We start from the raw sequence: 26399 nt of genomic DNA on the forward strand, positions 1-26399 counted from the left end.
AGTGTTAGGAAAAACTTGATTGAATTAACTTTTTCTTATCAAAATCGAAAATTTCGTGACGCTCCGTGCGTCCCGCTCAAATGAAATGTCAGTGGGAGGGTATTGTCTATTGCGCAGTGATGTCAATGTCAAAATTTAAAGTCATTGGCACGAACACTTTAGGAATAACGGTTGTTGGCCGTTTTGTTGCGAACCTTCACAGTTTTGCATATGATTTAGTTAAAACCGGAATCCTCTACGAGTGTTATAGACTCGGGTATTTTCAAGTAAAAATCCTGAAATCGAATGGAGATAAGTCGGCCTCATAGAGTTGTGGTTGCCGCGTTTACCTACCATGGTTAAGGATCCGAGTTCGATTCGCGGCAAGGACGACATAAACTCATTGTAAGAAATAAGGTTTTACTGTGTGATATTTTTTGTACCTGGATTGGCACCTAAAGATAAAACATAATAAAAAAGGGGAACTACCAGAATAATGAATATGATCAGGGATTATTGGCGTTGGCTTAACATTATAACAGGCAATGAATACAATATTATCCGAGCAAGATTAAAAGAACGTCCAGCGTTACTAGCACGCAATTAAGGTCTCAATTAGGTGTTAGCAATGCGTTCTATATCCACGCGAATACGTTCAGAACACTAGCCCAGAACCTTGAAAAAACGGTTAGTATTTATTTATTTGTTTCATAGAAACATACAGTCAACCATGATTAGATTATATATAAAAGATAAGGTTGAAAGACAGACCAGCGATGTTTTGAAATCATACATATTAAATTATGGTACATTATTAAACGTGATGTAGGTAGACATAAATATATTTGTAAGACGGTGTATTTGTGCGTTTGTGTGTTTGTATGAGATTAAGTGTTCGGGTGTGTGTAAGCGTGTTCATCATTAAAAAGCAAGTGGGAGTGTATTGCAGTCAGAAAGAATGCGTGGTAAATTATTTTTATTTAACTTAAGGAGCATGTTAAATATATGAATAGATGAACATTGTAATTTGAACAAGAACTATAGAGGAACGAGTGCTGTGCATAGTTGATGCTACAGACCGGGAAATGGAATAAATATTTATTTCATGTCACGCGAAAATGGCGAAAAGGGATGTTAAAATTGATTATGGAGAGCGGGTAGTTCATTTTACTTTTTAATACTTTACATAAAATATATTAAAAAAATAGTGCGTCTATTTTCAATGGTAAAAGTCCATTTTGTTAAGTAGATTGAATGTAGGTGCAATGTAAGTATTTTATTGTTTTTATGATATAGGTATTTAAAAAAATTCCGTTAAACAGTGTCAATCCTTTCAATGTATGTTACGTATTGTGGGCTCCTCACAACTAATGCAAACTCCAAATTAGCACACAATAGTGTAATATATAGTCTTTAATGTGTTGAGTTTTTTAAAGGGTTTGGAAGTTCTTAAAATGAAGCCGAGCATTTGGTACGCTTTTTCAACAATAGAGTTATATGAGACCCAAACAGCAATCCACTATCGAGAATAACTCTCGTCTCTTATCTGCACCGTGATACAAATTGATCGAGTAATTGTGCGTAATAAAAAAAAAAACAGTAAATGTCATTAAAAAACATTTTGAGGTATTAATGTGCAACTGATTTTTATTACAGTAATCAACTAGATGATCAAGGTGTTATTGGATGCAATATATCGCTGACATCGGAAAAAATATTTTTTAAGCAATGATTTATGTCGTCAATATATAGAATGGGACCTAATGGATGCACCATGTCTTATTTACTACACACTAAATCGATGTCGATGTCCACAGATTTTTGAGATGTTTTATAAAGACACACAAAATATGAAATGTAAACACTGTCAGTACATCGTTATCAAAAAACACAAATTTTACACAAAATAGTTTATTTTTAACATTTTGAGCACCGGCCGAATACACATGGAATTTACCCTGTGCCCGGCCCATTTTTGTGAAATTTCATGCTTTGTGAAGGGTTTCTTCAAAGTGTCATAATTATGTAAATACTAGGTTAAGTCAATTGAAACTTCTCAGATTTATTTAAAATGATTAAGTAAGTAATTTTTGTATGATAGTTTTGCCAACATTGGCTTTTATGGAGAGCCACATTGCGCACTGCAATGTTCGCACATATGTAGGGGCTCACTCTTTTTTTTGTGCTTTGCATCCCGGAGCCGTGTAAACACGTGATTATAATGACCAAGCGTTGTGTCCCGGTCCCGTGTTTTCACGTGGTTTACCAGCAGCAAAAAAATAATAATAAAAGTCACAAGATGACAGCTGGTAAACCACGTGAAAACACGGGACCAGGACACAACGCATGGTTATATAATCACGCGTTTACACGGCTCCGGGATACAAAGTGTTTAAATAGCTTACAATGTGCAAAAAAGATTCATTAGAAACGTATTGAATTTTGGTAAGAGCGTATATCACACTTACAATAAAATAATTCTGAAACTGATTTAATCGCTGGTTCAAAATTTATAACTGTGGAGCTCACAAGGCGAGACCTCCCTGGCCAAAGATTGAACTGCAACTGTGCAATTGGGAAATGTTAAAATGTATTAGATACGTTAAAGCCGAAATGATTGTAGACGACACGGAAGATGTTTACGTGATTAGTCATGAAAATGGTGGTTTATCTAGGGAGAAAATTGTGCTGAGAATAAATGACCGGATGAGTGCTGTGATTTATCTCAATTCATCCTTCATCTACAATGTCACGAACAGAGTAGAATTAGTACCGAAACTGCTCACTTTATTTTATCATCATTTCCCTATCCATACTCGCTGGTACGAGTATAAAGGGCACTGCATTGTAATTGAAGCGTATATGGAGTTTTGTTGCTACTTGCTTTGCTCACCCATTTTTGATCTAAGAAAGATTTAAAAGTTGCGTCAGTAAAACTCAAAGTATCCAGATTAATAAATGGCAGATTTTAATCCTTTTTTTTTTTAATCAATCAACAGGCTTAAGTAAGCCCTATTAGATTGGCATTAATGTTACATCTATAATTCTTCTTTATGTAACACTGATTGAAAACATCGTTTATATCTTTTTTGGATTTTATTTATATTATCCTAAAAATATTATTAATTAAAATAAAATAAACTATTGTAAGACGTCACTCCTCATTATGAACACAAGAATTGTTTATTTCTTTTACGTAATGCGAAACGTTAATGTAAATATATGTATTTGATAAATGTAAAAAATTGTATTTAGTTGTAATATTGTATTTTTAATTGTTATTAGTAAAAAAAATTTAAAAAATGAGTAACACTTAATCTAAACATTCTTGACATTTACTTAAATCAACAAAGTTTATAATTAACAAAAGGTATGAATATAGCATAATCTAGGCGGAAATGGCAAGTGTGACATGTGATATGGCAGTCAGGAGAGCCAACACCACTTGCTTCTTAAATGCCTGCCCTTGCTGTAGGAACACATCGACAGTACCGCTTAGTGAGGTTTCGTTCACTGTTCTGAGGCCTTGGCAGAGGGGAAAATAATCCGATGTTAGTTTTATAATTTCCCACAGCAAAGACAGGATTGGTACGCAAGTTACGGCTAGGTACATTAATTTTATCTGAGCAAGGATATCATGGGAATTTATATAGTTAGATATTAATTTGTGCAAGAATATTAAACCCGCCAAAATCTTTCTGAACTCTAAGCTAAAGATGTGAAAGTACTCTAGAGGATCATAATAGTTGATTATGAAAGTATTTGATCCGATTCTAAATATTAACGATTTAAAAAATTAACGTTGCACCGATTTTATCCGCGTTATATGAATATTATAATTAGGAGACCATATTATGCTTTTAAAATTTAGATGCTTCGGTAACAAATAATATTAATAAAATATATCGGCTTGGGAAACCCAGGGATGGAGTAACCAGACCAATTAAAATAGAACTATCGAATCCTTCACTATCCAGGAGTATATTAAGCAAGCGCAGATTATTAAAAAATAATATAAGAATCTACTCAGACTTGAGCCCTCTTCAACAGAAAGAATTGCAAGAATTGCGAGAGGAATTGGAATTACGTAAGATAAACGGTGAAGAAAATATCACAATCAAATACATAAACTCGACTCCGAGAATAACTCAAACTCTACCAAAAAACTAAAAAGGGTACCACTACACTTTTATTATCAAAATATCCGGGGCGTTCGTACAAAATTAAATGATTTAAGACTAATTTTACCAACACTTCATTACGATATGTTTGTACTCACCGAAACATGGTTGGATCCAAGTATTAAATCTTCAGAACTAGGTTTCCCTAACCATAAAATTTATAGGTGTGATCGCTCACCTTCTACAAGTACTAAATCAAGAGGTGGGGGAGTATTGCTGGCGATTAATAAGAAATATTCATCAAAACACCTTAAAAATAATAATCTCATCTCAGAACAAATATTCGTTCAAGTGAGCACAGCTTTTGAAAAATTCATAATTGGATGTGTCTATTTTCCACCACTTACAGATTCAGAAAATTATCAGAGGCATTGTGAAGACATCGAGTTTTTGTGTTCAAAATACCCTAACAACAAACTAATTATATTTGGTGACTACAACCTTCCCAACTTGTCGTGGGGAAATAGTGAGAGTGGCTATATTCATAGTGGAAGTGAGAACGATCGGGCGCGACCAATACTGGACATGATTAACTTTTTAAATTTTTATCAACATAATTTTATTTATAACGTGAAAAATAAGTTGCTAGATTTAGTTTTGTCAAATTATGCTAACCTTAATGTTGAAAAGAGCGTTGATCCGATCTTGCCAATTGATGATTACCACCCTCCTCTTGAATTAACATTATATTTACACGAAACCTGTTCAAAACACACTGATATTTCTTTAAATTACAAAAAGGCTGATTTTGATTCAATTATTAATCAACTTTCTAAAACTGACTGGACTTTTTTAAATAATGATAATACAGAAATATCTATTTGCCATATGTATGACATAATTTTTAATTCTATAGATAAATTTGTCCCCAAGTATCAACTTAAAATAAACTATCCAAAGTGGTTTACCGCTGAACTTAAAATTTTACTAAATTCAAAAAAAGTACTACACAAAAAATTTAAGCAAAGTCGGAGTATTCATGATTATCAGGAATTTTCCAAAACAAGAAACGAATGTAAAACGCTTTCCAAGATATGCTTTAAATCGTATGTAAAAAGTATGGAAAATTCGGCGTTAAACTCAAACAATCTTTGGAACTACATAAAAAAATTAAACAATTCTCATTTCGAATATCCAAGTGCTATGCATCTAGATGGAAAATTAGTGAATGGCACTGAAAATATTGTAAACCTTTTTGCAAATTTCTTTAAGGAAGTGTATGATGAACCTATTCCAGATGATAAGATTCCAACCTTTACTTTTGATAAAACAATTACGCTTTCAAACTGTCAAATTAATATGTTGTCTTGTAAGAAGAGACTACTCTCTTTAGATGAAAATAAATCAGCAGGTCCTGATAATGTTCCGCCTATTTTTCTCAAAAAATGTGCCTCAGTTATAGCTGAACCTCTCACCACGTTTTTCAATAAACTATTGTCAATGGGATGTTTTCCCTCCAAATGGAAATCTAGCTATATAACTCCAATTTTTAAAAAGGGGGACGACTCAGATATTAAAAACTACCGTCCTATATGCATCCAATCAGTCATACCCAAACTTTTTGAGTCACTCATACTTGACCAAATTCAACATGATGTCTCAAATATAATAGACACTAAACAACACGGTTTTATAAAGGCGCGGTCAACTGCCACAAACCTACTGCTTTACCATAATTACATATCGGAAGCCTTTAATGATAAAAATCAAGTTGATAGTATATACACCGATTTTACTAAGGCGTTTGACAAAGTCTCTCACAAAATATTACTAAGTAAGCTGTATGGTTTGGGTTTTCGTGGAGCTATCCTTGATTGGTTTCGAGCCTATCTATCTGACAGGTATCTATATGTAAAAATCAAAAATGTAAAATCAGACTGTTTTTCTGCCTCTAGTGGTCTTCCACAAGGCAGTCATCTAGGGCCTGTTCTTTTTCTAATGTTCGTAAATGACATTACATCCTGTTTCCATGATGTCGAAGTTTTGCTTTTTGCGGACGATATTAAAATATTTAAAAAAATATCGGACATTAATCATTGTGAAACTCTGCAATCAAATATTATAATAATTTGTATAATTGGTGTAAAAAAAATAATTTATTTCTTAATATTCAAAAATGCAAAATTATGACATTCTGCCGCAACAGGAATCCCATCGTTTTCACGTATAAAATAAATTCTTCACCTTTAGAAAAAGTTACAGAGATGACAGACTTAGGTATTCTTTTTGACGAAAAACTGAGCTTTATTAAACACATACAAAACATTACAAATAAGAGCACGAGAACCTTGGGATTTTTGCTGCGAACGATACGGGATTTTGAGTCTATAAACATAATGAAAACATTGTATATTGCCCTAGTGCGAAGTCAACTCGAGTATAACTCAGTTATATGGTCACCGCATTACAGGGTTCATGTTAAGGACATCGAAAGAGTTCAGCATAAATTTTTGCGTTTTATCAATTTTAAATTAAGTATACCGATTGAATACATAAATTACTCATACTTAAATGATTATTTAAACATCCAAACATTAGAAAACAGACGAAAATTAAATCACTTGCTTTTTTTGTTTAAAATAATAATGTCGATATTCGATTGTTGTGAACTTATCAATTTGATTAATGTGCGAGTGCCTGGTCGAGTTACCCGATGTAATACTTTGTTCTACTGCGGTCCATCATCGACCAATTACAGCGCGAATTCGCCAGTAATGCGGATGCATGTACTCGCGAACCAATATGCTAACAACATCGATGTCTTCAGCGTGAGTCTTGTAAATTTTAAATATCAATGTATATGTTCCTTATCAAATAGAACTTAATATTCTGTTCATATTGTATTTTATAACATTATGTACCTAGCTGCTTTAAACCTTTAATTGTATTTTTTTAGCTTATTAAAAAAATAGAAATTTATATATATTGCTTTATTTTTTTTAAAACCAACTTAACTTTAAAACACAGTTCTATATTTTATTACAGTATATTGTATTTTTTTTTTTAAATTTATGTTGTTAATACACTCATCTTTTTATTTTTATACCAACTATACTTCTTAACACTGTTCCTTTATTTTGTTCCTTTATTTTATTTCTTTATATTGTGTTTTTTTTTAAATCTATGCTGTTTATATACTCATCTTCTTTTTTTATACCAACTTTACTTCTTAACACCGTTCTATCTTTTGTTGCTTTATATTGTATTTTTTAAATTTAATGTTGTTTTTATACTTATATTTTGTAAAATTTTCATGTATGTAAAAGCCTTATGGGCGTGAAAAAATAATAAAATAAAAAAAAAAAAAAATAAATAAAATAAAATAAAACATCAAATTGGAATCACATTGAAAACATACTTAAACATATCCAGCAAAGTTAATTGCACAATGAAATTTAAATTAAAACATCATTATTTTTAATTTCCTGATCACGATCTGGATATTTGGCAATCCGGATGACTCGAGTTCGGGTAAACGGAGTTCTAGTGTAGTGACCGACCGAAGTTTCGGTTTCGACCGAATCGGTTGAAATGTCGTCTCAGCCGAAACTTTTAGTCTTTACTATATCAACGTACTCAATATCAAGGTAACTTGGCCTTTGAATCTGGATACTACTCTTTATTTTAAGTTCAGTCCTATTAATATGTTCGAATTACCGCGCACGCGCATTAAGATTCATAACGTTGTCATATTGTTCTATGAGACTCGTAGAGATAAGAGCATCCAACTCGTGTAATGCAAAGAAACAATAACTCTAATAACATATGGCATAAAGATTTCAATAGCTTATTATTGAAATTTGGTCAAAATTTAAGAACATCTCGAATTTTGGGTACTGTCTTAAGGTTTATAGTCTCATCGCTAGACGCGTCGGCTCCTGTGCTCCGTTATTTAATAGACGTTAAACTCTTAATTATTGTTGTTATAATTAAAAACTTATAAAGCATAGTTTTCTTAATATAATACCTCGAGCGCACTTTACAATAGTGATTTTATGCTATAATAATTTTAGTATATACTACATCTACTATCATGTCAAAAGAAATACCATGATTATTTTTTGTCAGCATCCCTGCTGATAATATTTACCGCACGCGCCTGCACTCTACTACAACTTGGTTCCCATTTTCAAAAAGTGATTTATTTATAACTCGTTGAAAATGGCCCCAAAATTAAAATATTTGCGTAAATCGCAAATAGTTCTTTGAAAAAAACATGTTATTAGATATGAGAAAGAAAACTACGTCAGTAATATTTTATTTTCTATTTTTTATACACAAGCATTATCTGCAACTAAAAAACTGCTTTAAAATATGAAGGTACAAATCGTAACAACATAGAAACAAACTAAGAAAAATACCATTCCCTGCTTTTGAGGAAAATTGCAACATTTTTTCTTTTCTTCTATTTTTAAGTGAAATTTTAAGGGCGCTAAAATGTTCTTGACCCGTGATACTTCGTAGCCTCAAGGCTCTAGGCAATGTGCCTAATCGGTCTATTAGAGAAAATGGCAGTTAATCTTCCGTCAGAGAACTTTGAGACCTCGGTGTAACCACTTTCGTAACACTTGTTTGATTAATTAGAACCCAGAACCCATTGGGTTTTCTAAGTTAGGTCAAACAATTTTAAATATTGGCAAAAACAAATAGAAAAAATTACTTTTTCATCAAGTTAGAAATACATTACATTGCAGACAGCTTATATAATTATTTCCCAGAAACGCAAATATTCAATAATTTAATTGTAACTTTTTTCGAAACCGTATTTCCTGGCATTGAATTGTAAATATTCTGACAATAAAGAACTTAAATCGAATTCGTAGAATCCTTCTATTCCTTTCACTATTTTAACTATGAAAGTCTGATTCCAGCTCTTATCAAAACGTTTTGTAGCAAGTTGTTGCGGGGAGCGTAACTATATACCATAATATGTACATTATAATATGTAATGAGCATAATGTAACTGTGGGTCATTCAGTCAATAAAGCAGGCCTTGATTCTCTAAACGGCCTGTTGCTGTCATGAAGGTGTTTTTTTACATGTAAAAACACATCAAATACAATAAAAAATGTGTAAAACTTATCAGTTTTAAAACGAAATCAAAACCAAATGGTTACTGAGAATCTTTTTTACCGTTTTAAACCATATTCGTAATAATACTGTCTTTTGGATTTTCGATAAATAATCATAATTTATAATATTACGAGCTGAACCCGGCAATGCTTTGCTATTGCCAGATCAAAGTATATACTCGTACATAGATTAAATAAAAACAATCGAAAGTTTAATATCAATTATTGTATTTAGCTCAAATTGAATAAGTATGGCCATATCGGTAAGCGAAATGAAAAACTATTTTTTTTAACTCTAGTCCATAAATCAATTTCTAAAAAGGCTGGACTGGAAGCAGAGGTATATGTTTCGTAAAATATCAGAATATTATTTTAATTCCTTGAAAATCCTTTCTCATTTTATGAATGTAGGTATGTTTGTGAATCTTTTTTTATATATTTATTTTGTTTTTTTACACAACAATTGATGTGAAAGTATGTACTATTATGTATAAAATAAATAATACACTGACACTCCGAAACGTGCCTGTGGTAAATGTGCTTTATCTTTGGCTTGCGTGCTGTGTCTTTGTATATAAGCCAAAAGAGTTTTTATTCCACCCTTTATAATGTAATTTATTTTGTTTAGATTATTGTACAAAATAAAATTTAACACTTGTTATTCTCCAAATAATAAATATTAAACAAAAAATATTTTTTTATATTTTATTCAGAAGCTTTCTGGTGTCTCTCGAGCTACCTATGTGGATGTTTGATTTTAACGACTGGAAAGTGTAGCCACTGTGATTCTACTTTTGTAACCAAGAGCTGCAGATTCTCTTCATTGCAAGCAAGAAGCACTGCATCATTGCCATATAAAAGACGACTGAGAGTTAAACTTCCCGTATTGCTTTCATCCTCAAATTTTTCTGTTCTTTCATACAGTTGTCGATATTTACTTGCGTACATATTTACGTTAAACAGCCATTGTGACATGACACATCCATGTTTGATTCCTTTGGGCTAATATGTAAAAGCATATTTAACGTTTTTTTTTAATTATCATTTAAAACTTGCATCTTTTATCTAATAGGGACGAAAAGAAAATATTTATTTTGCAAGTACATAGATACTCGTATATTTTATAATCCTTACATGAACATGCATATCTTACGATACAAGAAAACTTGTATCTACTTTGCTAATGGAAACTCGCAATTCTGGTGCTAAATAAAAACTTTAATATATTATGTCGGGTGAAAACTTCAGATAACTCTACAAAATAAAAATAAACTTAGATGAATAATAAATATAAACAGAGTTAACTCAAATTCGTAAGTTAGGGAAAGACAGCATTCGATATTGTAATATAAATAACTTCATGTTATAAGAATGAGTATATTTTCTCCAATCAAAAGTAACAATTGAGAACCGTTTTCACAAACCAAAATATCTACAAAAGGTGAAATTTTCAGAAAGTTTTTTTTTAAGATAAAAAAATAACTACTAAGATTTTTACAAAAACAAAAATACCGTTTTATAGAAATAACTTATAAACCGGTAATCAATGGAACTGATTATTAAAAAATGCAAACTTTTAGAATTTTCACATAATGTTTTTTTTTTCAGTTTCAGTGCTGTTTATTTGGTATTTTTAGTAAAATTATTATATGTTATAACATAGACAGCTTTATTTAACACACTTTTTTATTACAAACATTTATTTAATACCTTAAAACTATTATTATACAGTATGAAGCACGTATTTTTTCAGTTCTTTTTTTTCAATTGAAGATCTTCCACGTTAATGATGGTTTGCGAGAGATCACTGAACAACCTTTAAACTTTAAATAACGCAATTTAATGTTTCTTCTCCAAAGTTATTTGTAAAACTACATATTTGTGATAGAAATGTTTAGAAAAGTTGATTTGTGTTAGGAATATAACATATTAGTTTACTTTTGCGTAAAGTCTTTGTTAACTGTTTTTCAGGTTTTTTGACATATTTTATGTGCCTACATATACCTATGTATAGTTTTAAACGTATGTTATTTCTGAAAAATGTTCATATTATTACCCAATTAAACGATAATCCAATTCAATTCGACTAGCTGCAACTTCGCACGTACAAGTATATCGTTTTGTTAAAATGTTATTTCTTCAATCGATGGATCTCATATAGAAGAATCGATTTCCATCGAAAAACCCTTTTTGAAAACGGTCGTTAATTGTTGGAATTTTTCAAACTATTTACGTACAATATTAACAGCAAATAATTCTCTCTGGGTCTGGGTGGATGATTAAAACAGTTGTGTGTGTGTGAAATAAAACTAGAACCCCGGACGAATGTTTTCGACCCGATGGTTACTCTCAGGTCAAAAAAAAACTTGAAAAAGGAGATCGAATGTAGATAAGTCTGCCTCGTAGTGTAGTAGTTGGCGCAATTGCCTATCATGTTTGAGGTGTCGGGTTCGATTCCTGACCGTGTGGACGTGAAATAATTTGATTTAAAGGTGTTTTACACCGTATTTATTCACGAAGCTCTGTGTCTCTGGGTATAAACTGAACCAATATTTTGAGGCGTTTTTTACCACCAAGGGAAGTAGTGTTGCATTTCTTACAATTTTTGTTGAAATCGTCAAACGTAGTACCTACTAATAATCCTTTCACTGTGACTTGATTAAATTGATATACTGCCTTTAAATAAATGCTGCTACAATGATGATAATGGAATTTACCTTTAAGCAACTTGTATGAAGGGCATAGGAGTTAAAAAGTTGACAAATAATGATAATAGTAATCTATTTTGATTTTATTAAATTTGTAACAATGCTATTGTACAATGCTAATGGAATTTTGTAACTGAATTTGATACAAGTAAACACATAGTCATAAGGAGAATGATAACATCTGACAAATATCCTCAATATATTTTTTTAACTCATAGTGAAAGGGACAGTGAAAGTAGTAAAGTTCAAAAAATTAAAATCGGATACATGAAGTTTAAAAAAATAAAAGATTAACACGTTTATTGGCAAAAAAACATACCCTTTTGTATGAGCGAAACCAATAGAAAGACCCGCGGTCTTTATAACGTTTTTCGGATATGTGAATGGAGTACTTTACTGTCCGTGGACTGGCACCTTAGTAATTTTGATGAAATGATGATGATAAATTATTTATATTTTTAATTCATTACATTACATAACGATTATACAATTCATTCAATGAATAATAATAAAACAAAATTAATCCAAACAATTCTCGGTATGAGATGGCGTGATGTTCGGGTATTTTGAATGACTATACTCTATCTTATCAATTGACATAACTCTTTTTATGTGATACGCCTTAGAACCATGTGGTTGACTGATACTATAATATGTCAATCAGATAAACAATTATCGTGAAATATGATGTCGTGACGGTATAGTTAAATATAAATTCTCCTTAGCGATTAAGAAGATACACTATCGACACATAGACCCTGTATCTTCCAGTTTTTCTTGCTGGACAACGTATGGACATCACAAAAAAATCACATCCAAGCTGGCACTTTCTGCTTTTATAGCAAAATGAAGGTGGTTAAAAGATTTTTTTTTTTTCCATTGTATTCAATTCCGTAATTCCATATCAGGCCTAAGGAAATATTTTTGGGATTCGCCCACAGTTACCAATCAATTATTTAATGAAATTGTTAGTTTTCAATGGTACAATCATCTTAGAATTTTCACTGACCAAAACTGACTGGGTCAAAAAACCTTGTATCTGACTTCAGTTCCTGTTGTATAGTTATCTTCTAAATTAGACATTCACATCAACTCCTATTTCCTAACCCCTCTTAAGTATTTACGGCTGAATGTTATACTTTAAATGAAGCTCTAAAGTTATGTAAAAATCTGGTTCAGCAAAAAGTAATTATATTTTCGGACTCCCTTGGCTCCATTTAATTGATTTCGGGAAACCCGTCCAGATTTTCTGACAACAAAATTATTTGCTCCATCAAAAAAAACCTCCTCGATCTCATGAATAGCGGAAGGGAGGTAATGCTTGCTTTGGTTTCGTCACACCGTGGAATCTCGGGAAATAAAATGGTTGATGAAGTTGCGAGGGGGGCCTTGCTCAATGGAAGTCCCCCCTTGAATTTAAACATATAAAGTTGCGATTAACTCAGTAAGATTAAAAAGAACAGCTTTGTTGGTTGGAATCAGTCTCGGCAAACCGCAAATTCAAACAAGGGAAGTCCATACAAAAATATATAAAATTTAATCCGACCCTCTCCCTGGATCATGCCTCCATGTTGTCTAAAAAAATCGTCTCCAATATTATCAGACTGAGGATTGGCCACTATATTGTGAATAAACATTTGTTTAAAATCAAGATTTTGGACAGTCCTCGGTGTGAGTGCGGCCTAAACAAAGAATGCATACACCACGCGTTGTTTGGATGCCCCATTCGGGATGCATATCCTTTGAACACTAATCTAAACCTTCCCTTTCCTTAAATTCATCTCACATCTTGTCAGTTATAAGACTGATCTTGTACTGTTGATAATCTGGTGATAACACCAGAAATAGTTTTGCATTTGTCCAAATTTATTGTTTTAAATGATATCAATTTTTAAAGCACACTATATGGCACAAATTATCCTGGTTTGGATCATTAAGATAAAGTTAGGATGGGTTGCCTTGATCAAGTTAAAAAAAAATGTGGTTACCTTTTATCCCAAATGGCTACCTATTTAAAACATGAAATGTAAATTATTACATTTTGATTTGACCTTGAGTGCGGAGCAAAGTTTAACAGTTAAAAAAAGATCACCTAGTGGTTGCGAATTGAGAATCCTGGGTAATATTTATAGCGCGTACGACTGATCATTTGATAGTTGAGATGACAATAAACGCATGTTCTGTATGTCACAATGGATTTTTTCGGAAGATAATATTTTGGCACTATAAACCAGTCACCATTTTTTTTAAAATCTGTAGGCATATTGTCTTCCTGAAAAAAATATCGTCGTGCAGCATGATTCGTAATACCTCGATAGATAAAGGTAGTAAGAAAGTTAAGCATACCGTCTCTATACATACCGATGAAGATAACAATTGAGAGCGGTTTTGCTTCACTATTAGATTATTCATTCGATAAAACGTCAATCACAGAAATGAAGTATCGGACAGAAAAGGAATTTACGGTTTTTCGATTGTCTTCGATGATGAAGGTATCCAACGCTTCTCTTTGTGAATAATTATATTATTTTCGCTAGTTAAAGCGCACACGTGTTTGTCACATCAGATTTTTTTTATGTTCGCCCGGTAACCGATTTGTCGCTACCGACCAGCACTTGGTTGATTATAATAACTTGTTACACGCGTCGCTGATTGTCCGTAAGTTTTAAAGAGTAACGTCAGGAGAGACCAAAGGAAGAACTGACATTATAGATCTCGAATAGCTAGAGAATTGCGAATGTTGGCAGTTTTTCTTGGAAGTTTACAAAACTGAGAACGGTGGTATGCAAAAAGAGCCTGCAATGGCCCTAGGAATTGATGGAGTAACCTTTTGTTGTCTATCAGCAATGACAATCTGTATTTGGTAAAAATTTAAAGGCTTTTTCCAGTCTTGCATAATGCCAGAATTATATTAATCGGAACCCTCACACCCAACTAAAGCTTAAAATATTCTACTACTGAGTTTCGGGAGTAATGGCCTAAAAATAGCACTCGGTGTTTTAAAAATATACGTTAGAGGGCGAAAGCGCTAATTCGAAATAAATTAATAATAACTACATAAAAAAATGTTTAATTTATTACCCGATTACAATGAAATTCCATAAAAACGTCTTAATAAATAACATATTACTATCACTACTATTATACCTATTTTACTACCTTTTTTAGCAGTAATTACGTGTTGAATTTATTTTCAAGTTTAATTTCCTCTTTTGATAACACGCGTCACGCTAGACGAAAAAAATAAAAAGTCGCCTGTCAACCTAAGATCAAAACTGTGTTTCCACAGGCACAACCTTCTGGGCACAACTCTCCCTTTTTTGTGACCATGATTTCATGAATAATTTACATTTGCGCACAATTTATTAAAATTAACATAAACGTTTCATATTTCTTAAATTTTCCGTACCTGTAGACCTCGTGGCGTAGTAGTCAGTGCGTTTACCTACCATGGAAGAGGCCTCGGGTTCGATTCCCGACATTTTTTACATGAAATATTTATTTGAAATGGTGTTTTTACACAAGAATATTTCATAGTTCCTGGACTGGCACCTGAAGCGTAAGTCTGATCATCTTACTTTCATGTAACAAAATACTCAAGATACGCTGCGATTTGTACACCAATGCATGATGATGATGATGATAATCACTACTACTATCACAACATTTTCCCATGATTAGAAACGATGATGGAACGCCACATGTATGTATTCAAACATTGCGGATTTGGTAAAAGAAAAAAGACGAACAATAAATTAAAGTTCAGTTCGTTTTGTGTTGTTGATTTTTATTGGAAAATTTATTTTTACTATCGTGTGCGTCTATACGAAGTCAATAAGGAAATATCACATACTACGAATACCGATAAAAATATATGAAATGGATTTAAAATAATAAATTGTATTTTCAAAATCAATATGGATATTGTGGAGAAATTTTTTCATACATAAATGTAAAAAAGAAATTCAATAAAAATACGTTCGTAGAAAAACGCGACGTGTTTGGCCTTGGTTGTTGTGACGTCAAGATTCGCGATATTGTTCTACACAAATTTCAATGGCAGGAACAAATAAACATGAATAGTGACGTATTAGGGGTGTGGCCAATGGACTCACCGTTTTTGCGGGAATTCATAATTACAAATTTAAAAGTATTTTTTATGGTACTAATAACAAGCAAAAAAAAAATTGTTTACTGGACAGTATTTCATAGATCTTTGTTACTTGAAAAATGTTTTAAAAAGGTGATATTTCCCTATTGTGGCAATTAAACTGACAATAAGCATGGCATATACGCAGTTATGACTTTACGCAAATCGAGTACGTCTTATCCGTTATGTGGGATTTAGGGATATATGAGTACGTGGTATTGTTTGCTTCTTTAGTGGGGAAAATTCAATCGCCGTATTGAATTTGATAGAATGCAAGTAGTCTTTTGGTCAATTTCGACATTTGAATTCACCAATCAATGCAGCTTGTCCACTGAAAGCCCCAATAAAACGATTTTGATTTGTTAGAACTAACATAGACGATATGCCCTTTGCCCCAGACACAATAAATAACCAAAATGGCTGTATTATAATAATTATCTCAGAGAAAATAAAGGTTAACGTGATTTGTTGTCTACCGGCTTAAAGTTAGATTCAGACAAAAGAACAGTATTTTGTTAATCGACCTTATGATTAATGTCCGATTCAAGCTAAATAACAACTTGATATTGAGATAAGAACAGACAACGGGGAGGAAATTACCCTTCATCTTTAGAGATTCACCCCTTTTGTTTCTGTCTAACGATCATCACAGCCGTTTTTATGAAATATTTACTTTACTAAGTACAGCCTATTACATCAGAGGTAAAAAAATATCATCTTAAGATTAAAACCAGGTTTTTGCCAATGGAATTTTTCTATTTATATACAATAATTCGCATAGTAACGTTATTGATATTTTGAATAAAGATGAATTATAATTAATTTTTTCCAACGAAATTATAAACATAAATAAAAGAAACTGTCTCCTTTAGTTTATATAGCATATTTTTAAATCTGAACAAGCAAATATGGCGGCAACCGTTGTGGAAACATTTTTTTTATTGATAAAACTTTTGTATATTAATTTGTTCTCATATTGGTATCTAAATGCGAGTTAGGGGCGTTTATGATTGGCAAATCAATTCGTAAATTCGATTCGATGTCGATTACATGTAATATTAAAATACGTTTTTTCATTATTTTTTTGTACATTCAAAAGAAATTTCGGCTCAATTTAATCTTCGTATCGATGTGCAAAAGAACATTTATTAAAAATCGAATTTGGGTAGAACTATACTTTTTAATAATGACTTCATTTAAAATAAATCCGAACTCAATACGGAAAAGTAAACGTGATTTAATATAATATATTTTATTTTCTTACATGTTCTGCACTCGATGTTCTCGTTTAGTTTCGAATTGAATTATTAAAATTGTCGACATACGATACGTTGGACGATTATTTCGATTTAAGATTAGTTAATTACGGTTATTTAGAATTATGTGAGTTATGAATAATTATTAATAATAAGTGTTACACAGTGTGAATTACTTGCGCCAGATTTATTCTTCATAGAGCCTTACTTATAAATTGGGTATAAAGTTAAGCTTGAAAATAGTAGTAGAATAATGATAGTATAGCAAAAAGTATTACTTATAAACCTCGCATAGAGTTAAACTCGGTTTTAATCTTGGATAGCGACCATAGAAACTTATACCTGCACATTGTGTGGTATAACGCTGGAATAAGCACGCGATCTGTCAAAAGTCATATTTTTCGGTAGTCAAAATGGATAGTCAACGGTAATTTTCAAACGATTTCGAAGTCCTGTGACCTTCTCAATGCGATTCAAGTGATTTTTAATTATTTGTTTAGATAATATTTGAAGCGTTATATGTTTGCATGTGTTTTAATAATTTGTGATAAAAAAGAAAAACGAATAAACTATAGAATTGGTTTTTAACTTCTCCTCTTCTTCCTAATGTTGATTTATTTTTCTAACGGGTTTCTCCGTGTTCTCAATTTCACTGACAGTAGTTTCGATTTGACTTTGACGTTTGTTTGTGTTGTTATTAAAGTTACTGCGCACGCGCACATATCAGTGCTGACTGTTTAAAAAAATTAAGCATGAAATAACTTGTGAATTGTTTTTCTAAATAATAAATATTTTATAAGTAAGCTTTTTTATATTGGTTATAAATAATTAAACCGGGTTTAGTTATTTCTTAATATAAACTTGGTATAAAGAAATCTAATAAGTAAGGCCCGATGAGTTCATTTATTTGACTTTTTGTACATAGTACATCTTTAATATTGGATAAGAGATAATTCCACAGTCGAGCCGCGTTAATACTATATAGCTACTCTGAGAAGAGAGGAGTTGTAGATGGGAATTAAAAGGGTTCTTTGATAATCAAAACGAAGAGGTAAAGCATAAACTTTTAAGCGTTGAAATTTTTCACGGAGGTATATAGATGCATTAGAACTATAAAGTATAGTGAACAGAAGTGAGAGGTAGTAATAGTCTCTTCGCTGTCTAATTTCGAGCCATTTCAGTTGCTTACGATAATCTGAAATCTGGTCATGCTTTCTTAGACCAAAAGTATACCTTATGCATGTATTCTGAAGTCGTTTAAGTTTATCGAGTTGCTTATGGCTTAAATCAGTCTTGGAAGCATCAGCGTAATCTACAATGGGTAGTAGTAATGTTAGTGTATAACTCACTTGTAAGTGAGCATTTAGTATTAATGGGTAAGAACTTTTGCAACCTTCTAAGTGAGTGTATACAAGGTAAGAATAATGTATAATAACGACCTTTAGAGATTAAACTGAATAAATTCACCGGGTGCTGTCGGCGTGGAAAAAAGAGCGATCGGAATGGTGTTCTTCAATTTTTAATGTTTTACAGCGCCATCTGTTGGCCGGTTCTGAATTTCACGCAATATTCAGTTACAAAATAATCGCAAAATACTATGTTGATTCCCTTTGTATTTGTGGCTGGTATGGTTGTGGTAGATCGAAAATAAAAAACTTTGTTTTTCAAGTTTAGAAATAATGTTCACCGTTACAATTTTGAATGTATAAACTTGTCCCATTTAAAGGAAGTGAAATAGCAGATAAAAGAGATTTGAAACCCCTTTCCGAAGAAAGATGTCACTCATAAAAGTGAGTTATGAATTTCATCTTGTAAGTAGTTACTTATGGAGGCCATTAATTGTAGATTGTAGTATTGATCAAAAATATTTTTATTTGTCAACAATACGAGTATTTTTAAACGTTTGTCGACAGTAAATGGATTTTAGCCTCTAGCTCTAGGGGGTTTATAAAATTGATCCATGCAATTGTTCAGCTTTGGCTTTTAGCCCCCGGGCGGTTGAAGAATAAAGTTTTGTGAGTGAAATAGAACCAGAATCCTGGACGAGGGTTTTCAACTCGATGGCTACTTCCATCATGCAATCATCAATGGAATCGAAATATTACATTTAAATAATAAAAATAAGCAAGTAAATAATTTGGAAATTTTTTAAATAAAAAAAACCGTCAAACATAATTAGAATATTATTGATAAACAGCTTGCCCGACACATACCGCACACCGCATTTGAGGACATAAGTCTCCTTGGCGGTGCCCACAAACATGGAAATTTTGCTCTTTGTCGAACGAGAAAAGCTGCCCGAAAGAGCTCTCTGTAATCTGGTAGTCTTATCCAAGCCTTAGAAAGTAATCCAAAAGTACATAATATGTACTTCATTTATTTTATTACAGATAAACCATTAAATTTAAGTCAAAACCCTATTTTTAATATTTTGCCTATACCTAAAGTCTAACCCCGCCTTAAATACAATTACCCCCTCCTCTACCTCTCCCCCCACCATAACAAAATTGCTCCATCCTCAATCCTTATCGACACCCACTAATCAGTTCACTGTTTCTTTAACAGATGTATGTTTAGTCATTATATATCCCCGAAGAGGGCAACGTGTAGTGGCCAAAACTAGTAGGTTGTGTCCATAAAAAATGGTTCATTAAACATCGTTATTTTATTTATATACATGTGATATTTATTTTTTCGAATACTACTTTTGTAAAGTATGTAGAAAAATATTATATTTTTACGTTTACATAATATAAATTAGCTTTTATGCCGGCAATTTGTCTTTTTATATACTATGATGTATGTACATTATATCCCATGTATACATACATGCATAATGAACTGGACATGTTCTTACCATTTAATCAATACTCGACACGCTTCTAGTACAAGGATTAAGGGTAGCGAAATCCCCCTGAATAATCGTAAAGCCAAAAATAGGCATTTTGGATTTAAGCAGAATGGCTTTTTTATTTCAATGAAAAGGGCGTTTATTTGTTATTTGAGTTATCGAATTTATTGTTTTTTAAATTATTTTCATTACTAATTAAAGCATGAACAAGATATAATACTCCCGGAGAAAAAAAACGGATCTGGGACCGTACATAAGAAAAAAACATTTTTGTTACAATACATAATATTATCAGTTAATATAATCTAAAACAATAAGAAAACATAATACAAGAAACATAAAACACAGTATTATACACTATCTATATAAATTACATTAATAATTATCTATAATTGCGTAATATCTTTTAATTATACCGTATTGTATAGGACTCGTCGCACATTATTCATTCGATGTGTATCAGTTAAATTTTAAAATATAATGCTTTTTTTTCAGAATACGGTTTTGAAATTTAACATACTTTAAACAAAAAAAAAAACATTTTACTTCATTTCTTGATTTGAATTTTAATAAAAAGGTTTCTAACTTTTTACTCAGCTCTTTATTGTACCATTTTCAATACAATTACAAGTTTCAAACAATTATTTTTTATACTTACGCACCTACACACACGCACCCTCTCCCTCATTCATTCCCACACGCACATGTATCCTCTCCCTCATTCATTCACGCATACACACATTCACATACACATGAATACAAACGTCACACAAATACAATTACTAAACTTCTTTTCTTATACATTATGTGTCATTATATTAATAGTGGATTTTTTAAATTGGCTTTAGCTTTGTTAAGATTTTTCTACTATTTTGTTTATGTAATAGCTGTAAAAATCCCAAATAAAATAAAAATAAAATAAAATAAAATTAATCATTTTTTAATTGCGACACTTTAGGATTTCATTTTTTAGATCATCAGGCAGTTTATTAAATTGGGAATGCCCAATATTTTCCAGATACTTTTTGCCAAACTTCGTTGAGCTAAATTTAGATACATGATTTTTTGAGTTTTAACCTGAAATAATAAATATTTTTTAAAAAAAGCGTGCGATTTTAATAAATTTGATTGTTATTTTATTTTGATATACACACACATTTTGATATCGATATACACAGTAAACAATATATAAATAAAAGTTTATTTTAAAATGTTTTTTTTTGTTTCAGTATCGAAATATTGAATGGGCTCTGAACCAATTCTGACCACTACAAATTGTACAATTCAAAGTGATGATCTTGCTGAGAACTTTATGTAGATTTATCTGCCTAAAAATGGTCAATCGCTTCGCTCGTCCTAAGAGAAAACGCTTTGCATTTCATGGCACGATACATCTTTTTTAGAAACTCTTTCTGTACAAGCCTTTCGTCTGAAATGACCTATCTCGCTCCATAAAAGAGGCTCCAACCCCAATTTATTTTGGGAAACGTCTAAAACATTATTATCTTTCTATTGAACCACTAATCTAAATGCAACCTTTACCTTTTCACCCTATTTCCCAATGTTCTCACCCTTGTTATAGGTTGTTTTATCGTATTATTTCATATATGTACATTACCATATGTCTGAATCTGTACATAATTTATTTACTCGTTATTCGGTTGATTGAAAGACATTGCTCTATCGAAATAAACCCTGAAATTGTATGTATCTAATTTGAACAAAAAAGTTTTAGATTAATAGCCCCTTTATTTAAGATAAAAGTAAATATTTGCGTTCTTATGATTTACCGAAATATTTTGAGTTGTAAATAACTCAATATCAAAAAATGGGAATCAAGTTGGGGTAGAGTGCGGTTCGAACATCAGACCTCTAATCGGTTCAATTTGTGAAAATCGGTTGTTTATAAACTTATTGTATGTAAATTATTATATTAGTAAGATAAAGCAAAACATATATACATGAATTATTTTTTAAGTAACAAACAATGACTAAATATCTACGTTTTGCTATGAACAGAGGAGGAGGTAAAGAGGTAAGTAAAACGGAGGAGAGAGGAAAAACTCAAATATTCAGGAAGGGACATCTCAATCGTGATTTGAATGTGAGGGGGTGTCTCTGATATTAATGGGTAGATTATTCCACAATCGAGCAGCTACTACTGTTAAAGACGAGGCAAATAAATAAGAGCGGTAAATGGGTATTGAAAGGGTTCTCTTATTACTGGAACAAAGAGATAGTGATATATATATAATGATAGTTACATAATCATAAATTACCTTAATAACATTAAGTCATCATAAATAAAAATAATTGAAAATTTTTAACCGTAGCGTATTACTTAGATTATGGTAGATACTAAAGACTATCGTAAAGTTTTCTAATTAAAATTCGATTTTTCTCAGTAAGATTTAAAGTATTATGGGTTCTTTGTGAAAAACTTTCTACGGTTCTTGAGCCGATTAATTAATGATGACTTAATTATATGGAATGAAATTACCTTTCTTTGATGTCTAAAGGAAGTAAGAACGGAGAAAGAAAATAAAATACTCTCCAGAGAGCCGTTAGTGTAATTGCTTTGGTGGCATTCCAGAAGAGATCAGGGTACATTAAAAAAATATTTTAACACGAGAGTAAGGAATTCAGTTCTTTTAAATTTATTTTTAAATTACATTATTCATTCTATAAAAATAATCCTTCAGTCAGGCACTTTATTTTAATTTAATTTTTATTTATTTATTTAAACACTTTATTTACAAATACGGTTTACATACATATGCATAAAGGCGAGAATATTGCTTTAAGACAATTTCTTCCTACCTACCCAAACCCTTCAAATTGAGAAAATCAGTGGTATATGAACATTTTGTTTCGTATTTCCTGATATATGGAAATATAGCCACATTACACCCATATTTAAAAAGGGTAGCAAAGATGAAATATCCAACTACAGACCTATTTGTATTCAGTCTACCCTCCCTAAGTTGTTTGAAAAACTTGTACTTAATAACTTAATTATACATTTAAAACAAATAATTGCTCCTGAGCAACATGGGTTTATTACTGGTCGTTCAACAGTCACCAATCTCATTTTGTACGAGACTTTTATTGCTAGTGCACTTCATAAGATGCACCAGGTCGACGCTATATACATCGACTTCAGTAAAGCTTTTGACAAAGTTTGCCACTCTAACTTGTTGCAGAAACTTGGTCGACTGGGAATACGTAATGAACTCTTAAAATTGTTCATTAGTTACTTATATAATAGAAAAATAGCAGTTAAAATTAATTCTCATATCTCCTATAGTTTTTAAGCAACAAGCGGCGTACCCCAAGGATCACACTTAGGACCTATTTTATTTTTAATTTATATTTTATAAATGATATTGTTGAAATTTTTTGCGATGTAAAATATTTACTTTTTGCTGACGACCTTTAACTTTATAGAATTGTAAATAATACTGATGATTGCAATACCCTGCAGATGAATCTCAACAGAATTCACGAGTGGTGCGATAAAAATAATATTTTTCTCAATATAGATAAATGCCAGGTTATTTCCTTTTCTAAAAGTAAGCAACCTTTAATTTTTAACTATTTGTTGAACCACGCAACAATTGAAAGAGTTAATTTCATTAGGGATCTTGGCGTAATTTTTGATGATAAACTTACATTTATCAAACATATTGACAAGATTTCAAATGAGGCGCTAAGTATGTTGGGATTTATTTGTAGGGTTACTAATAAATTTGAAAGTATCGCACCAATCAAGTCACTTTATTGCTCCCTGGTTAGAAGTCGTTTAGAATATATTTCTCCAGTCTGGTCGCCCCATTATCGTGTACATTCTGATTCACTCGAGCGCGTCCAGAAGAAATTTCTAAAATATATTAATTTTAAACTTCATATTCCAGCTGCTTTATTTAATTATAATCAACTGTTGTATTCAGCAAATCTTTTAAGACTTTCTGATAGAAGAATACTAACTGAACTAACATTACTTTTTTAGGTGATCAATTCATTAATTGACTGTCCAGATTTGCTGGAGTTGGTGTGTTTCCGTGTACCTGGTCGCCATACCCGCCACAGATCTCCTTTTTGTTCTGCAAGTTCTAGAACCAACTATCACATGCACTCGCCTATCCCTAGGCTCCATAGATATGGCAATCAGTATGAGGACAAGACTGATATATTGGGTTCTGGACTTGATAGTTATAAAACGAGTCTGATTTCTTTTTTTCTCTCGCAATATTATTCTTAAACTTTTCTTTATATTTAAAAATGTTTTTCCTTTTTTGTTTTTTCATATTTATGTATTTTTTTCGTTAATATTTTTGGTTGCTTATGTGTATTTACCTACTTGTTACTATTGTTATAGTTATGCTATTTTATAATTTTTTGTTATGTTTTAAATATGTATTTTTATTTCATATTTATGTTCAATATATGTTAAAGGCAATTTATGCCGTTTATGTAAAATAAATAAATAAATATTGTTGGTTTATTAATAATTTCTTTGTAAAACAAAATATTGAGAAAAATACATATTTTCTTAGAAGTAAAAATTGACTTAATATCTACACTATACTATGAAGAGGGAAGGGGGTAAAGAGGGAAGGAATGATAAAGGATAAAAGAAAAATTTAAATATTGAAGAGTGATATTTCATATGTGATTTGAATGTAAATAAAGAATAGTCAGGGTGTCTCTGACATAAGTAAGGAGATTATGTCATAATCGAGCAGTTACTACTGTGAAAAAGGAGGCAAAAAAATAGAGCGGTGAATGGGTATTGAAATGGTTCTCTCTTTAATAGAACGAAAAGTTAGCCCATGCTGTGATAGGTGTTGGAAGAGCTCTTTCAGATAAACAGGCGAAGTGGGATTATTAAAAATATTGTAAAGAAGTGATATGATGTGAATGTTTCTTCTATGCCTGATACTGAGATAGTGTAGTTGCGTGCAATATTCGGTTTTGTGGTCGAATTTTCGTAGGCTAAAGATATAACGTACACAAATATTCTGCAATCGTTCCAACAATCAAGCAATTCAGAGTTAGCACCTGGATAACATACATCTGCATAATCAAGGATTGGAAGAAGTAAGCTCTGGACTAATGTTTGCTTAACATTAATTGGCAAGAAATTCTGCAATCTTTTAAGTGAGTGTAAGCTGCTATAAATTTATGACTAACTTCGTTAACCTGATCGTGTTACCCTAAAAGCTTATGTATGATAATACCTTAGTTTTTTGCTGAAGTCATGAATGGAATTTTCGTACCATGTATTTTAAAAAGAGGAAGTGTTATAAAATTGACTTTTAAATGCATTTTTTTACTACCAACAAGTACAATATGGGTTTTTGTTGGATTTATGAGAAGTCCATTTTTTTGTCTATGAAGAGATATGATAAAAAGGGGAAATAAAAGAAGAGAAACTACCGCCCCTTGTAGCACACTGGTGGCGGCGGTAAGATCAATCCAATTCGAAAAGACATCTGCCATTTTAAATAAAATTTATTTATATACATATTTAAAAATATTGGAATATGGACTGAAAATGCCAAAAAAAAATCCGTTTTTATGTATCGTAATCATACATCATAATATCACCACTATGATTTTTTTCGTTTCGTAATTTTGAAATTACACCACCTGTGACGTAACGAGTTCAAGTTTGATAAACTTCGCCCCACAATTGATTGGAGAAAACATTTTTTATATCCAATTTCCTTACCTCATGCACAGAGGTTCCTTGTTCGATACCCGATAAAAATAAAAAAAAATAATCAATCTAACGTATTCTTCGTCTTCTTCTTTATTTAAGTGGACATTAACAAACGCCTTCGGGAGACCATATCGCTAGCCAGCACTCGCCTTCCGGGTCAACCTCGCATCCCTTGGGATATGTATGAAAAGATTGATAAATGAGGAAGAAGCTGATAATACGTGACAGGATAAGCGCATGACGCGTTCTATCCTCTCAAAGTAATAGGTGTAGTATATGTTTTTTGTACTTGTAAATATGCGAGAAGCAACATGTATGTATGAGAAATATAAAAGAAAATAAATAATCATAAATTTTATTCCTGTAAGTGTAGAGCTAATTTTACCATAAAAAACAATTGAATTTTTTTATATCAATGTAGGGGTAACTTACATAATTGGTATTTTATATTGATAAAAAATTAAAAAGATAAAAAAT

At 31.6% G+C, this 26399-nt stretch overlaps 1 protein-coding gene across 1 annotated transcript in view; it reads right to left on the reverse strand.

The window, feature by feature from the left end:
- The window catches only part of HisT (Histamine transporter), a 145719-nt gene that overhangs the window by 96419 nt on the left and 22901 nt on the right, over positions 1–26399 (reverse strand). The window lies entirely within an intron of this gene.

The sequence above is a fragment of the Micrasema longulum genome, unplaced genomic scaffold (genome assembly GCF_059751315.1).
Source record: "Micrasema longulum isolate JH-2025_06_02 unplaced genomic scaffold, ASM5975131v1 h1tg000995l, whole genome shotgun sequence".
In the NCBI taxonomy this organism is placed as follows: Eukaryota; Metazoa; Arthropoda; class Insecta; order Trichoptera; family Brachycentridae; genus Micrasema; species Micrasema longulum.